At 38.6% G+C, this 16,088-nt stretch overlaps 1 long non-coding RNA gene across 1 annotated transcript in view; it reads left to right on the plus strand.

Moving 5' to 3' along the window:
* Nucleotides 1-3,077: 3,077 nt before the first annotated feature.
* Nucleotides 3,078-16,088, plus strand: part of LOC115347013 — a 53,608-nt gene continuing 40,597 nt past the window's right edge. Inside the window, exon 1 of the long non-coding RNA XR_003925347.1 lies at nt 3,078-3,182. This is a non-coding gene — a long non-coding RNA (uncharacterized LOC115347013). The remainder of the gene's footprint in view (nt 3,183-16,088) is intronic.

Below are 16,088 nucleotides of genomic sequence, written 5' to 3' on the forward strand. Positions count from 1 at the left end.
TTTCCAAGTAGTTCTTTTCTACCCTCACACTCTTAGCAATAAACTTATACCAATCAACAACCAGAAAGAAATCTTTATTGAGTGTAGCAATCTAAGTCTTGCGTGATGTACTTTCATACAGAAATCATAAGCATAGTTTAATCCAATTTCTGGTCTTGGATTGCAGTAATTACAAGTCTTGTGCTTGGACATGAACTATGTCCTCTATATTTTTCAAGGCATGTTAAACCAGAAGGAAAACAGACTGACTTTTTAAAAAAATCCTTAAAAACCTGACAATTTCTTAAATCTAGCTTAACTATGATTTCAGAAGACAATCACAGCCAGGTTGATCAAGAGCTTTAAAAATTCTGTAGGTATTGACAATTTATCAAATCAATGTGCAGGTTTCAATGTCAGCACTATTGGCTAGATTTTTTTCAGTCCAGAATGGGCTTGCAGGTCAAAATCAGAGAGCCTTATCCAAAACAGTTAATAGCCTGAGCACTTGAAGGGCTTGTGGGTGACTCAGGCTTCAGATTCCATCTACTGCCTGGCTCGAATTTTTCTGTTCTGTAAGAGCTGTACCATTTTGTCCATTCTATATATATATAAAATACCAATATTAAGAAAGATAGAAAAGAAAAACATTATATACTAGAGGAAAGAAACTTTGAGTATGGAATCCTCCACACTCCAAGAAAAGTTTTCTACCCAACAAGTAATTAGTTATGCCAGAATGAATCAATACTTATAAGAAATTCTAAAAGGTCATGTGAATGTTCCATTGCAAAATTGTTGTATACTTTAAACCTCAAATAGTTTTGCAAATAGAATTCTTGTTTTCTGGCCAACCCTCCTCTCAAAACAAGCAGACTTGTACAAAGAATTGAAAGCACATAGAGTTTTACTTTCTGCTAGTCATTTAAAGGTTCTGTCATGAGAGTTCAGAGTTGCCATAGCCTTTCCTGACCCTGGGGTCTTCATGAAAAATGATACTAATGCTATATGTGTTATCAGGGGTTTTCCAGGTACCACAGATGATAAATAAACATGCTATTTACTCACACAAATTTGCTACCTACCTATCCAGGCAAGAAGCCAAAGGGAGATCACCACCTGTGATAAACAACATTTTTATGTTTGTACCCTCAATATATCTAGACTGTGTGTGTGCATGGTCAAGAGAGAGGAGACTGGGCAACAATAAATTAGATGCATAAAATTAAAAGAATTAAAAGCTATATTAATAATATATGCTATGTCATCACTGAATAAATCAATAGATAAATCCAAACCCAGTCAAAAGCTTTTTTTCTTTCCTATTTAAATTTTTAAACAAGAAAGGGGTAAGTTTTTAAAGCTCAGGGAAAACCACTTGCTGTAGGCAGCTGCATTTGCATTTGACATCATCCTCCCTCCATTTTGAGCCAAGCATTGAGCCAAGCACTGACCAAGAGTTTAGACAGAATCAAGACTAGTATCTACTAACGAGAACACATGGTGTATTTCTCTTGTAAGCCTTCAGACAGTCCTTTATCACTGATTAATAACCCGCTAGTTATCAGAATACCATATGTATTATTGCAAATGTTCTGTCTTGACAACAGCAGGAATACCTAGAGCAAGCAGCATATAAGATAGTTGGACTGATATCGTGAAGAGTACCCTCAGCTGCATGAAAACCCTGATCTTGAATTACACCCCTTTAATCACTCTATCAAAAAAATGAGGTGAATATTTTATGTGGCCCAACTGTAGCCCTGTTAGTGATTTATCCAAAGTTCAGTTTTACCTGGTATTGCTACTGTAGAAATAGGAGATCTTGAAGCAATTAGCAAGAACAGAATATGCATTATCAATGGTTTGATTTTTTTTAATTACAATGTAAGAACAATAAGGGACACTGGTGGACCTAACCTGTGTATAGCTTCCCCAGTGAAGATGAGGTTGGCAAAGGGACAGCTTCCGCCCTGAAGAAGACCACAGGAAGTCTGAGGAAGACTGACTTATGACATTTAGAAAGAGAAATACTGGACAGATTCCATATTATGAATGTTGTTCAACACATGCAAGACAAGGAGAACAAGTTTGGCACCATTCATTAAAGATCTTTTGCTCTTGGAGATGGAAGATTAGGTGGATAACATGAGACAGCTGCATCCTTTACTGTAGGAGACTTTCACAATTCATTTAGGCTTTGCCTCAAGTGCCAAATTCTCAGCTCTGCTCTTGAATCCATCTGTCATCATTTCCTCTCATGAGCTTTCCATTCCTTTCACTTTGTATCATCTGCCAGTATGCATCATCATTTCTCCTAGTACAGCTTTTACAGTGCACCAAGCTCCCTGTTATCAGGAGGCTTATAACTTGTGTTCTTCTACAAACGGTAAAGTTCAAATGGAGTAAAGACTGGCATTCTCCACTTTTGGGTTTTGTTTCTTCTTTTAGATTGCAAATGCTTGAAGGAACTTCTTATTCACTAGATACAACTTTCAAGGAAACAGAGCTTTGAAAGCCATGCTGTGATTACCACCCAACACAAGTAAGGGTCTTTCTTTACCTCATGAGCAGCATTATTGTGGAGGTTTTGATTATTGCCATTATGGATGAAAACATGAGTAAGACGTTCTTGTGTAGGTCTAGGCAGGTAACTTTGACAAATGTTTCATTTACTAAGAACATGTAGTTTTGTTCATCCCAAATGACTAATCAGTTTGCATCTAATCTATTGAAACTTTTCAGCTAGAAAAGCTTTGTTTTTACAGAAACTAGATTTCTGGAAAAGAAAGGAAGAGAGGCTAACCCTCCAGCTACTGGATAAAAGAAGCTAAAGTAAATGCTCTGAATGTGGGTGAAGATCAGGATTCAGTGTTCACCTCTGGGGTGGGGGGAATCTTGCTTCAACCTGTACTGGTGACTGCAGTGGTTACAGGTGTTCTCAGTCTCTACAGAAAACAGCACTCTTGTTTGTCCAAGTGACTAGCCATCTAGTGAAGGACTTAAACAGGTGCCCTGCCCACCATGGACATGTGTATATCCCTGTATTTATAGCTTTAAAGCAGATTTAAAAAGCTCATGCAGGACGGACTGAGAAAAGCTCACACCAGAGTGCCTGCCAGCATGGTAGTTAGGTGAAAGCAATGATACAAACTATTACCTTAAATTCGGCATAAAGGGATGAAGGCACTGAGCTGTCAGGGGTAAGTTTCTATTATTTTAATTAACATTTTTTCACCGGACTGGTGTAAATGTCACCACGGAGGAGCAAGAACAGCACTTCTGGCTCCCAGTCAGTGCCATCAGCTTCCTCATCTTATATTTCTTGCTGTTAATGTAGTATTCATATATAAGGTATACCGCTCTGTAAACATAGGAAATGACAACAGTTCCTTGACTTTTCTAACTAGCAACCCATCTCTAGCTCAGCACGTTATTTCTGTTGGATTTCTCTTAGGACTGGAACACTAGAAACGGCTATGCCCCCCAAATGCTGAAATAGCAGAAGCAGATACTTCAGGTGGGATGTGCCTTTCTAGCAGGAGTTCTTTTCCCCAGAGGACAGTTTGCCCACAGATCAGGGTTACAAATGTGGCCCTGCTGCTTCCAGGTCCATGCAAGAGAATTCTGGCACATTTCTGCCACACCACCAGAAAGCTGGAGAAAAAATACAGCCCCACTTGTAATGTATAGGAACTTGGTAAAATACTGTATAGAAAAGCAAAATAATTATCTCACTGTTCCAAAGTTTTGGTCTTGCTCGCATCCACTCCAGTTATGCTCTGTCTCCTAACACGGAGTTCAAGACCCTGAAGCCAAGCCTTTAAGACAGATTCTTAAGGGAGCACAGTTCAAATAAATATTTGGCCTGACCAGTGGTTTTCTTCACAGGCAAGCCCACAGCTGCAACAGACTATCCCAACACTTGTATACAAACTCCCAGACCTATTGATTCAGGCAAGCAGTAGTTTGAGACAAGCTTCTTGTTTCCTAAGGCTGTCCAGTGCCTCTCACTTTAAGCCTTCTTCCTGGACCTAGCTGCCAGCACAAGCGTAATAGGATAAGGTTAATTATGCCATATTCCACATCCTTCCTGGCTGCAGCTTAATTAACTCTCATTTCTCAAACTCTTTAATAAAGGTTGTTTCTCATGTACTCTGGATATCTATTCCAAATAGCACACTCAGGTTACTCTTTTGAGCAAGTATAGTAAGCACTTTTTTTAATTTTTTGCATAACTTACCACTGAACCCTTTTAGATAATCACAGAATCCATGTATTTTCGCAGCTTTAACTATAAAATTTGCAGGTTTAATTTTTCTTATAAGTGCACCCTGGATTTGTTGTTTATGCAACAGCTCAAACTCTTTCCAAAATAGTCCTTCTTTATACCACTTTACTTCATTTTCCTGTTTCTGAGAAACTGGTTTCCTAGTGCCTTGAATTTTAATTTTTTCCGTGAAGCCCTTTGAAACACCTTGTTGTTCAAGCGACAGAGTGAGAAACTAAAAAAATGTAAGAAGGGATGCATGCGCAAACAAGGATCCCACTTCAAGTAGTACCTGCCAGAATTCTGCGGATTCATCAAGTGTACACAAATAAGCAGCATTTGCCTTATCCTCAGTTCCTTTCCTTCTCTTACATATACCTGATTCTTTCATTTACAGAAGTGTTTCTTTTTTTATTAATGTTTTTATAGTTCATTTTTCCCCAGTAACTTAATGCATGGGAAATTTGAACACTTCTGCTCTATTCTTGATTATTACTCTCTTCCCAAGAAAACACTATCAAAGGCTTTTCACTCACCACCACTCTAACACACATCCCCTTTCGGTGAGATCAAAAGCTTTATGGACTTCTAACCCAACCCTGGATGCTCTTTTCTTTAGCACCTTTCTATGTGTCTTCCAAGCTTATACCCAGTCATAAGTGGTTCATGTACTCTTCTAGTGTGAGTTTTCCTCCTTGTGTCCTGAATTCTAATCTATCTGTGTGTTTTTTGAGTTTTTTCCAGCATTTTGCTGTCACGTTAAATGCTCTATTTTAAAGGAAAGGCTATCCTACATGCTTTTGGTTGGTAGTCAACTCATCTTTCACTGAAACTGCATCCACTTGCAGCTACAAAACATTCATCTGAGTTAGCGGTACTACTGTCCTTTTTGTTCACGACCAACATTATCCAGTTTACAAATTGTGTTCAGTGCATTTCTTTTTCCAGATCTTTGACTGAACACAGTCTGGTCCCATACTGCCAGAGTAAGCTTAGTTCACCTTTATGTTGTGAATGCCTTTCCTAGCTCTCTTCACATAGGCACAGGCTCTGAATAGAATTTTTCTTTTCAATCCTTTCAAAATGTCTCTTCTACAGTCCAGTTTGCTGCCTTACCCAGAGTACAGTATTATATCTTCACAGTTCATTTTATCTGCCTGAGTTAACAGAAAAGTATTCAATAGACTAAAAATGTACAAAATAACATTACCTTAAATATTTTCCTTCTGCCTAGCATCCATTTCTTGAGCATATGGAGTCAAGCATTCTTTGAACTTGCCTTACGTGTCTTCTACTTTGCCAAAGAGTTGAAGCTAAAATGAGTCTTTTAATTTCTCCATTCTACCACATGAGATTTTTTCTTAATTTCTATGCTACTAGCAACATCTGGCTTTCTGTGACCACCACCTCAGAGCTTAAGGTGCTTGCAAGAGAGGTTTTTCCATACTTTGCACCCAGAATTGTGGTGTTTTGTTAAAATCCATGCAATAGGATTCAAGAGATTATACAAAAACTTTCTCCTTCACTGAAGAAACCCACCAAACCTGAAGTTCTTTTGTTTTTGAGGAAATACTTAAAAACATGAACCCTCCTCACACAAAACATGAAGACAAATTCAGAGAACTGAAACTGTAGTATCTGTTTAAAATCTCATTATTTTTAAACGAGTGTCTTGGTTTCTCAATGCTTAGAATAAGCATAGCCATAGCTACATGGAAAACTGAGATACCCATGACTTTTTCATCTCTGCTGTGAAAGAGTGAGAAGGACACGGTTCTCAGTGCAATTGTCACAGTCAGGTTAAACTGTTGCTTTGGGCTTTGCAAAGGGGCTGCATGTAGAGATGATACAGAAACTTAAGCTCCAGCAGCTGCATTCTGCCTTCTAATTAAGTAGTGTATCACACAGAGAGACTATTAAACCGATGCTGCAGAAACCTGTAGTGACTGCTGGCAAGTTTATGGGCAGGATTTAAACTGTTGGTTTTAATATAGAGTGAGCCTCAAAGGTTTCGAATATGATTACATGAGAGACCACCTATCTTGACAATTGATTCTGTTGTATTAGTGGTCAGCAGAGGAATTCACGTTAATAGCTTAGTTATATAGGCAGGACAGACTTGGCAGAAGGCGATCTGGTGGACAGCCTTGAACTCTGGAACTTATTCTTCAACTGTAAAATGGGGATAATAATGCTCCTCTACCTCCCAGTAGGGTGCTTAGGCTAAATTCATTATTAGTCATTTTCAGTAATGCTTCTGTTTATGTTTCCAAGGTAATGAATAGGGATGGGCTGGAAATCTCTTAACAATAAAACTTATAGAGCTTAAAGGGCAATGGGAGTTAAGGGGTCACAGCACTTGTGGCAGAACTATAGTTATTGCAAAATCTGGTAGATAACTCCCAGCCCAATCAGTTATTGTCAACATAGTACTAATGTTTCTCTGGTGCAGGCTCAGACACCTATGAAGACCGCCCAGAGATATTTCGTCTCGGCTTGTAGAGGACTGATCATAATATTGAAACTGAGGAAAAAAAACGCTCTCTAAGCTGTGTGGTACACTGCAAAAACAGGTGATTATCATCAACTCCATCCTTGCAGCCAAGAGTACTTTAGCAGCCCAGGACTGCATACATGTCCAGGATGGTAGCAAAGGGATTCCTTGCAAATCCCATCAGTCATTAAAAGACAAATCTCACACATGGATTTCAAAGTTAAAGAAAGAGCTCAATAAAGACCCCCCCTCTGACAGTACTTTGCATGGGAGCCCCAAGCTTCACCCTGCACACAGATTCCTTTGCTGCCTAACAAGCTGACTAGAAACCTCTACTGTGTCTGTGCAAGGTCAGCTCTAGGTCAGGCTGCACAGGAGGCTTCAGGCAGCTCGGAAGACGCTAGTAAGGAATTTTCATTTTTTCATGCTACCAGTAAACGTAGCATCCAAATATTGCGTTTATGCTTCATCACACTGAAGTGTCAATCAAGCTCTCTTCTGCAAATGTATAGCCTAGTGCCCGTGAAAGGATGGCAAACTTGTGGAATCAGCCTCAGCGAAGGGCTGAATCCATCTTGGCTGTCTGCCTTGAAGTCCTGCTGTTTGAACAAGAGGAGAAAGCAGAAGGAGTAAACACTGTATGATACAAAGTGTACTCAGCCCCCTGCTAGGACAAAACTTTTTGGTCTTTATTGCTGCATTGGTTTAATATATATTTAATTCCTTCAGTTTCAGCAGCTGCTCAAAAACCTGTTAAGAAACAGCAGCTACAATATGCTGTGTTCTGATGTATATGCCTCCGAGATTTAGGTGGCACTTCTTCCTGGTAATATTCAAGGTTGGCTGGATAGCTCAAAGATTGAAGACAAAGTAAAAAACATTTCCATATTTGAATGTCAGCAGAAAGCTATAGTAAGCAATGGTTGTTACATCTTCTATTTTTGCTTGACTCTCATCGAATAAAGAAAAAGCTATTGGTCTTAGTCTTACCCGGTATATATACCAGTGCATGCAGCATAGTTTTCCCTTGTATCCGGTATATTCAGAACACAGAAGAGGTTAACGAGCTAGAGAAGCAGTGTATCTTGCACTGAAAACCATGTTAGCAAAACTGTTAAATGAGCCTCCTGGCACTGGGTGGGCCAGGGGCTCCCTTAGTAGCACGTAATGCCTTTTGCATTGGCAAACCATGTCAGGAAATCCCATTTCCTCACTTCAGAGGACTACAGCACGGATTGCCAGCATACTCAATTAAATAGTTTCTAGTAAGGTCCCTCATGCTTTTTTAACAAAGAAAGGGTTATCTAAGGTGCTACCTGGAAAGGTCTTAAACTAGGACTGTCATCACCACTTACCCCCACAGTTTTTTACAATAAAACCCAACACTGTTGGGGTTAAACAGCAGCAGTTCAGTTCAATTCAGTTATTAGAGGTGTTATAAGTAGAAATAGTAATTTTGTTCATGTTTTTATGTAGACTAAGTGTGGTCCCTAGGTTTCTGGCAAGCTGTCAATGTAGCCATCTGTTTTACAAAGTTTATGGATCTCTCTGGAAATAGACAGCCCAAAGCTAAAATGTACTAGAGGAGCATTTTTCTTTGAACCACCTGCTGTAGATGAAGAACAGTCAGATTTCAATAGGACGTGGTCTTTAAGCTCCATGTAGGCCCAAAGTCAGCCCATTTAATTACGCAAAATGAACTTAAATTAATTTCACCTACATTTTCTTACAACTCAGCTTCTGTAACTTGCTTATAAACTTATTATATATATATACAAACACACACATATACAAATATAGATATAACTATAGACAGACACTGTAAGAGGGCCTGAAATCCAGAGCCAGGTCACACCAAGATTGTGTGATCTTACACAAACTTTTGCTTCAAAGAGCTTGTATATTCAAAACCAAACATAACTCCTTAAGTATATAAATAAGTAAGTCGGGATGAAGACAGAAGGTATCCAATATGAAATTCTAATAGCAGATGTGCAGTTTGCAGGCTATCAGTAAGAACAGATGTCATTCTTATGAGGCATGGAGGGACATACAGCAAATCAAACCACTACAAAAAAATTTAAGATCGGTGAAAGAAAACTATTTTTTAAAAGTATTTTTTGCAATTTCCTTTTGGGCTTTCTCTGTTACCCTATCTTAATAGCATGTTCCACCTCATGTCTCCCTGATTTCAATACAGTTTACTCAGTTTTAAAGTGACTGTATGCCACATCAGTTGGAATTCTATTACATGTTTCCACCATAAATACACTAGCATGTGAATTGAGCCATGTACTACCATAGGAATGTAAATAAAGTACCAATGGGCTGGGTCCTGGCATCTTGAAACAACTGGCCAGAACATGGCTAGATCTAGTTTTCGTAGACTTGGGGGATTTTTTTGACCAACACAACTGAAGCAGTTAGAGCCTGCCTGTTGCTTTTCCAAAATGTTTTTGGGTGGATTTGCCGTTGTTCTTATGGCATTAGCTGCCCCTAATATGGTTGGAATGTCAAGTAGCTGCTGTCAGGATGGAAGTAGGTGTGCTCAAGATCTCTAAAGCAAAAGGGAAACCCCACCTAATTTGTAATTGTTTTATTGTATTGCCAAAGTCTAAAAGATCAGCAGTGCAGTGCTGATGTTCCTAAACCTGTAGACACAGAAGTAATGTCATGGAAGTTTGTTTTAGAGGAAAGTATTTCTGACAGTGCCTGAGGATTGGAGATGGCCCTGCACTAGACTAGAAACCAAACTGATGCTAGCCAAAATGACATTTTCATTGGCTAAGATGTTAAAATTGAGAACTACAAAGAGTATAACTGGTTATACAAATCTGCCTTATTTTAATGAGATGTTCATTTCAATGCAGCCAGCCTATAGGCACATACTGTCTCACTGTTACCTTATTCGCTGCAGTGCTCTTTATGTCTTTTTTCTCCCAATGTCTTTTGGACTGCACTTTGCACTCAGAAGTCCTATCCAGAAAGCATCAGTACACTTTCTAATTGATATTTTTCCACTTCTGCACAAAGTAGAGAGGAAAAATAGCCCTCCAGTGGATTTTGGTGGCCTGAGTGAGTCTGCTGTGAAATATCGAGCAGTATAACAGAATAAAGGAAGCAGCATCTCATCCTTACTCATGAAGTGCTGTTAAACAAAGGATTGCAGTTTGGGGTCCTCCACAAGACCGATCAGTATTGTATCCTTCAGAAGAGAAAAACTGAAACACTACAAACGGTATAAAACATTAAAAGGAAAATACAATAGCACATATCAGAGCAACACCGTAATAGGAGGCTGCACGCACAGACCAATGCTGCTTACGCAGACTGACAACAGTTCTCCAGATTATGCTATTTCAAAAGCAACTGAGCAAAGTTGCACAGGGGCTGCTCTTGCAGCTAAGCAATATCCCATCACAAAGAGAGGAACCCACGCTCTATAACTCATGGTGTTCATATCTGTGGCAGGTGCTTCACTCCAGCAGCATCCTCACAGTGTCCATTTTAATTAAGGTTAAAAGGTCATGTATATAAGGATATTTTTTTTAATATCATAGAATCAGCTCATATTTCTTGCTACATTAGAACAGTTTGTAGTTTTTCAAGGGAGAAAATAATATGGAAGATCACTCCTTTGATTTAAGTTATACCTGTCTGAAACAGTTACTGTTGCACTGTTTTGCTTTGGCCATTAGCTAGCAGATGTAGGAAGGGCTCTGTTACACCTCTCTGTCTCTAAGATCTGAAACTGACTTGTAGGTCTGTTTCAAATCCAATTGGAATCAGTGGATGACTTTCCAGTGGTTTTGTTTTGGTTTCTTGCTAGATCAAGTCCTATGTGGGCTTGGGCTTCTGCCACAGTAGGAAATTGGGATTCAAACTCCTTTTTCATGCCCTTTTGCAAAATCTCTCCTTAAATGCTGTACATGTTGGTTTCTAAACCCATAAGGTAGATGAAAAATGCTCAGTTACATTGTACAGATTTAGGGATGGAAATTGCAAAGTATTAATAGTACCTATAATTTTTTTCTCATGGAATTCATACTCAGCAACCTCCAGACTCTCTGAGCTGCCCATCTGAAGATGTGGTAAACAAGCCTCTGCCATAGAAATTTTCACTTGATAGTTTATTTTCAGATATGATCTACTCTCCTTCCCAGTTTGAATTTCAGAAGTATCAAATCTCTGGCACAGTGACAGCAATCAGGCATGCTGGTGCAATAAAATTATGAGCTGTCAACAGTAATTCAGGCTGGGTGGCAATATCAGACCGTATAGAACCAGATCTGTTATTGTTTTATTTTTAAAGTTGGATTTCAAATCATCACGTCAGCACTGATTCAGTCTTGATTAGAGTTCTGCTTCTTCCTTGTTCATTGCCAGCTTCATAGTTCTCCTGCTGATCTCAAATATTGGACTCCTACAATCCTGGAATTTAGGTCCCCTTTGCAATTGTAGACTTTGCAGGTCCTCACTGCAGCCCTGTGTAGGGGGTGTAGTAAAACAGTGGGCAGCGGCTATTCATAACTTATTGAATCAAGCTCCTGCCAAATACCACTTCTGAATATATGGTCAGCCTGTTAGTGGGTGGAAAATTACATTTCCCCCTGCTCTTGTTTGAAATATGCGTTTATTTGACATTACTCCGCAGGCTACTATTCAGTCAAATATATTAGAACTGAAGAATTATGCAAAAGCTTTGGCAAGTGCTGTAAGTTAATCAGAAAATCATCCATTAAAATTGTTTTGCTGAAAAGGAAAGCATTTCAAATCTTTTGCACTGATGCGATCTTGAAACTCACATCTGGCAAAGAAAGCTTTTTTGCAAACAAATATTTTCTGCTGAGTAACACTCTCTGCAATGGTAAGACCAAGAAATTCAAACTCTATTTCCTGCATCGTTGAAAATCTACATATTTCTGGTGTGCTACTAACCCCTAACAGCTTACTAGGTGTGGTTTTGAATGATGCATCTAAAGGAGACTAAGAAATGGTTCAGAATCTCAGATTTCTTAACTAAACATACAAAACAGGAATTTTTCCAATCCTTTTATAAAAGGTTACAAAAGCAGATGGGCAAATGAGGAAATGGCCAGCCATCACTTGGAAAAGAAAAGATAATGTGTTGTTTACTAACAGATGGATAATAGGCCAAGCACTCCTATACAAATTTTAGGTCCTGTGCTTATAGAAATATCCTAAAATTAAAATTAATTGCTCACTAGTATCCTGGAAGATAGAGCCTAATCTTGAACAAACTTGGGTCCTCTCAACTAGGCAAATGGTGATAAATCCAAGGGCTTTATTTCCTTCAATTATTGTTATGGTAAAGGGTTTTTTACAGATTAAAGTATGCATGCACCAACTTATTTCATTATAGGCTGTGTACTCTTAATATCACCTTTACTGTATCCTTTGCAGCAACCAAACACTGTCTGTATGAGAAACTATACCTTTAGGATGCTTTCACTATAGCAAGCTGCTTGTCACATTGTGAAGAGGTTTGTTTTACACAAGGATGAGGAGTTAGAAATCAGGTACTGAATGCAGTGGACTCCTTTAGTTGTCTAGGTGATACCTGAACAGTCTGAAAGGACACATCTGGTGCATTGGGAATATTAATGTGCTTTCATTCTTCTGCTGTCACAGAGTGATCATAACTAATTTCAATATTAATATTATATTGAATACTATACATGCCATTCAGACTATCCAGGTCATAGTGTGGAATCTACACTCTTTCTAATGAAAATAAGTGTGTAGATAGGGCCCATTATGAAGAGTTTGACTAAAATGTAGCTGACTCCATCCGACACAATTGTGGCCATTAAAGCAAATGCTTGGAGTACAAGTATGAAACCGTTGGTTCCCTCATTGTACACATTTTTGGCCACCCTGTTTGTATCAGCTACATTGTGTTTCTATCCACTTTCTTTCAGCTATTATACTATATATCTCCCGGACTGTTTTGTACAGCTGATTAGAGAAGGAAAGACACAGAAAGTTGATTCAGCATTGATATTTGTAAGGCTTTTAATGTTAGCACTGTTACAAGCATGCCTTTCATCACCTATTGCTGTATCTCCTCATTTGTTGAAGCTTGCTAAACAAAAGGGAAAGAAGAGTGGAATAGCTCCATCTCCAGTTATGAACTATGATTCCTCTTTTTTGTAGTAGTGTGTGACCAGCCAGATGAGCAGAACTGCAGCACTGCAGTTGAAAAACATCATTTCCAGCTCAGCCAAGAATCGACATTTTTATGAGCAGATGTACAACCTTGCTAAAGCAAATGAAATCATAAGCATAGTTTTCATATATGAGTAGTCTTCAAAGACATGTGTTAGTCACTCCAGTTGTTTACTAGACATTACAAGTAATGGCCATGGCACAGATCACAGCATATTTTCTACTGCAGGTCAACAGAAAATGATGTAGACTAAAAAATTGGAATTCAAGTGATGAGTGAACAGCGTATGTATTGAGTTACTCAAACACAGTGAGCTGAATTATACATGAGATAAAAGTTATCCTTGAGATTCAACTAGAAACAAAAAATATTGTGATTTATTCCATCAACGAAGCATAATCTCAAGAGGAAGTATCTGGTCTACTAAGCCACTTTTAGACAAATTTATAATTCCTTTTCCTGTAGTAATCACCTTTGCTTCAAAAAAGAGGGAAGGTGAGACTGGCAGATACAACACTGGGGATCTTGCAGTCATACCACCTTTTCTTGTCGATGATGTAAGCTTACAAACAAAAACAAAGGTCAAAATAACTGAGTTATTACTTTGCATTAAGCCTACCCTAATTTATTTGCCAACATAAATTTCTGCAAGTTTTACAGAAACATAGATGGTACAAACCCCAGTTTTTATGGTTCTTCTTTCATGCAGTGTTCTATCAGAGCCTTTTAATCATAGAATCAGAGAATGGTTTGGGTTGGAAGGGACCTTAAAGATCATCTAGTCCAACCCCCCTGCCACGGGCAGGGACACCTTCCACTAGACCAGGTCGCTCAAAGCCTCATCCCACCTGGCGTCGAACACTTCCAGGGATGGGGCATCCACAGCTTCTCTGGGCAACCTGTTCCACTGCCTCACCACTCTCACAGTGAAGAATTTCTTCCTAATATCTTATCTAATCTAAATCTACCCTCTTTCAGTTTAAAACCATTACCCCTTGTCCTGTCACTACATGCCCTTGTAAAAAGTTCCTCTCTAGCTTTCTTGTAGGCCCCCTTTAGGTACTGGAAGGTACTTTAAGCAGTGTCAACTGCTAATGCTATGTGTATAATGCTTACTGAACTGTGTTGCAAGGGGAGTTCACTTTTGGCAGGCTTGCTGAAAGCGTGTTAACCAAGCACATTTGGCATGGGTGTTTCTGTTTGTCTCATTACTCAGAGTAAACAAAGGAGATCTGAACTGCAAGTTTGGGGAGAAATCCTGGATTCAGCAAATTCAACGGTGAAATTCACGTGGACTACAGTGGTGCTAGATTTCTCTCTCCCAACATCTTTCTCCACCTCAATAACAAGAATGTCCCCTTTTTGTGGATGGACCTGGCACAGATCCTTTTAGGAATTATCAATTAGAGGTGTCAGGGGAAGCGTTGGATTCTTATCATTAAAGACATGACCACACAAGTTACCACGTAAAAAGCTGGGATGCAAACTCAAAGACCAGCTGCTACATGATGTTATCATCCCATATGCACATTTTTCACCATTACTAAATGAAATTAAATAATTTACTCCTTGCTGAAGAACTGTTTTATTATTGGCTAAGAGAGCTGTTACCATGAGCTGGCTGATTTTCTTTATACAGCGTGGTAGTTAGAGGATGCATGCAGGTAATTACTATAGTGTATTTGATGTGTTGTAGATTTATATTCTTACTAAATTCTGACTTTTTCATTTGCTCAAAACTCCAGAATTCATACTGCATTGTAAGCAACTCCTTCTAGTCCTGTTTTTTTAATGTATCTGTATACATGTATTTATAAACCTTTATTTTTTAAAAAAATTATTTAACTTTGACTTGGAAATCCAGTACTAACTGTATCCAGTTGTATTCAAGTGGGGTTCTTGTTTACAAAAATAATTCTGATAATATTTCAGTGGTACTTTTCTGGTGGAAATGGAATACATTTACAAGACAAAGAAAACCTATTCCTACCAGATATCTAGCGGGATATGTCAAAAAGAATAACCTTAGAGAAGATGGAAACTGAGAAACAAGACAAAGGAAGCAGGTACTAGAATATTTCATTTAGTGACTAAATGACAAGTCCATCATAGATCATTATTTATAGGTCACTTTCCTGTCAGCTGTAGGATTTCTGGCCCTAATCATTAGAGTCAACACAGACTTCCGAATAAAAACTTCCAACATGATAGAGATAATTCCGAGCCGGACAAAAGATACATATGACTATGATTTGCTTCCTTTCTTACATTAAAAATGCCAAGATATTTCCCTAATAATTCCCTGTCATTAATAGTGCTGTTTTCTCCTGTCACAAACAACAAGGAAAAGACATTTCTTTAGCAAGATCTTGAGCCTCACTGAAGCTGAAATTCAAGTCAGCAAGAAGATTAAAGGAGCTATATTTTTAAATATATTATGTTGTTACAATGCCTCGTTTCTACTCTATGCAAACTTGGAAGATTATTTACCTCTCCTATCAGTTTTTGCTCTTCAGTACACACACGTTTCATTTTTCCTTCCTCTACCTTCATTTGGAATTAAAATGCAAAAAATGCCTTTCTTTTGTTAGTGGTTTTGTTTGATGTGAAGATACTTAAAAAATATCAGACTCTCCTTGGAAATATGGGCCAGACAAGCTGGCTTACAGTTCTGTTCTAGTGTAAAGTTACACAGAGGGCTGGGGCTGTGGGGCAGGTTTGGAGAGTACTTTTGTTCCAGTGTTTGAACTGAAAACTAAAAACATCCTAGGTCAGCCTGATACAAACAAACAGAGAAACCCTTTTTTTCCCCAGACAAGCAAAAAAATGGTGTAAGATCCTAACAAAAGCAAACCAGAACCTTCCCCCTACACACACCAAAGGAGACATTTCAAACTTAATTTTTAAAATAAAAGGACAAGAAGTTTGCAGATGAAAACCAGATGCCCATAAACCAAATCAAGAAGGTGGCCCACCTCTCCCTACTGTAAATGAAAGTGAAGTTTTGCCACCTTTGCTGGTCGTTTATACTACACTCATTTTCAGCCTCAGATGGCTTTTAAGTGTCCAATTTCCTGTGTCCACAAGCAATACTGCAGGACTGCTGTAGATTGCCGCTGAAATACAGATTGTCCAAATATTATGTTGCTCACCAA

This window comes from Aquila chrysaetos, chromosome 1 (assembly GCF_900496995.4).
Source record: "Aquila chrysaetos chrysaetos chromosome 1, bAquChr1.4, whole genome shotgun sequence".
In the NCBI taxonomy this organism is placed as follows: domain Eukaryota; kingdom Metazoa; phylum Chordata; class Aves; order Accipitriformes; family Accipitridae; genus Aquila; species Aquila chrysaetos.